This window comes from Megalopta genalis, unplaced genomic scaffold, assembly GCF_051020955.1.
Source record: "Megalopta genalis isolate 19385.01 unplaced genomic scaffold, iyMegGena1_principal scaffold0061, whole genome shotgun sequence".
In the NCBI taxonomy this organism is placed as follows: domain Eukaryota; kingdom Metazoa; phylum Arthropoda; class Insecta; order Hymenoptera; family Halictidae; genus Megalopta; species Megalopta genalis.
Window position 1 is genome coordinate 883,700 of NW_027476130.1, and position 1,301 is coordinate 885,000.

The 1,301-nt window shown below is 56.5% G+C and overlaps 1 pseudogene; it reads right to left on the reverse strand.

The window, feature by feature from the left end:
* Positions 1–1,200: 1,200 nt before the first annotated feature.
* Positions 1,201–1,301, reverse strand: part of LOC143261680 (large subunit ribosomal RNA) — a 2,995-nt pseudogene continuing 2,894 nt past the window's right edge.

The window sequence follows — 1,301 nt, forward strand, 5'->3', positions numbered from 1 at the left end:
GGTGACGGTTTGCCAACCGTCACCAGTAGGGTCCTCGACACGCTCGGGTGCCGACTGCACCTTCACGAGTGACGTGTCTCCGACTCGTTCGATTACTTCCACGTTACCGGTGTCCGGCGTACCTTCTACCGTGGGCTCGGTTTTCACCGAGACCGCTCGCGTGGGAGTCACACATCTTTGCAAGATCACACGAGGATTGGCGATATTAATCACCTTCCCGGATCTTGTCTTTCTCACAGACGCGGGGGGACTGACAGCTGCATTTGCAGTTCCCGCGTCTGCGGCGACGGCTTCACTCCGAGTAGGAGCTGGACCCGTCGTCTTTGGACGCTTAGTTTTTTGTTCATTAATTTTGTTAAGACCCATAATGTGTCTTGGTCTTTCATCCAGTGCGCTCCCCGGCCACCACCGACCCACACAATTTGGAACCCGCCAAAGGCTGGGTTAGGGCTACGCACCGAATATAGTCTGCTGGCTGGGTCGGTTTCCTTACCCAGCCCGCGTCCTCGCCCAGCAGAACCCACTTGCCCGAAGCGTGTGGTCGTTCCAAGCCGATTGACTGGACCAGGGCTGCTTTTCTCGTCCAGCCGCCCATCTAGCCGAAGCAGAGGCCAAAGGTACGTGTTGGGGACGTCTCACCCGCAGGAGAGGGCCCCCTCAGATCCCAGGATCCTCTTTTCCGACGACAAGGGTCGCCACGCACGGCAAACACGTGGGAGACAGCAGTCGGAGAGGCTGCCTCTTCCTCTCCACCACACTTCGTTCAGTTCGCTGCGTATTTAAGAACACGAGCTATCCAGCGGTACCTTTTTCGTGGAGGCTCAAGTGTGGCTAGGGCACGTTTGCCCCTTGCGGCCTGGGTTGCCCAGGGGATTGATTGCATCCCATGTATTCCTGAGCCCAGCGGAGTGTTGTCTAGTGGCGTGTTCCGCCCACGAAAAACGGTCTGAAAAACCGTTTAACGTAAACTGGGGAACTGATGCCACGAGTGACAACAGTTCCCCAGTCGGAAGTCATACAGCACATACAGTGCTGTACAAAGAACACGCCACAGCCCGTATGCTAAATCAGGGCCTCGCCATTATGCGAAGTACTACATGTACGACGCACTGACGGTCTCTAATGCCTTCATCGCCGATACACCCATCGACTCGGCCGATCAACCCTCCTACGCGAGGGCTAGTTCGGGGGTTATCTCCCGCCCTGGGTGGCCACAGACCGCCACCGCCAAGTAGATAGGGACAGATGGGAATCTCGTTAATCCATTCATGCGCGTCACTAATTAGATGACGAGGCATTTG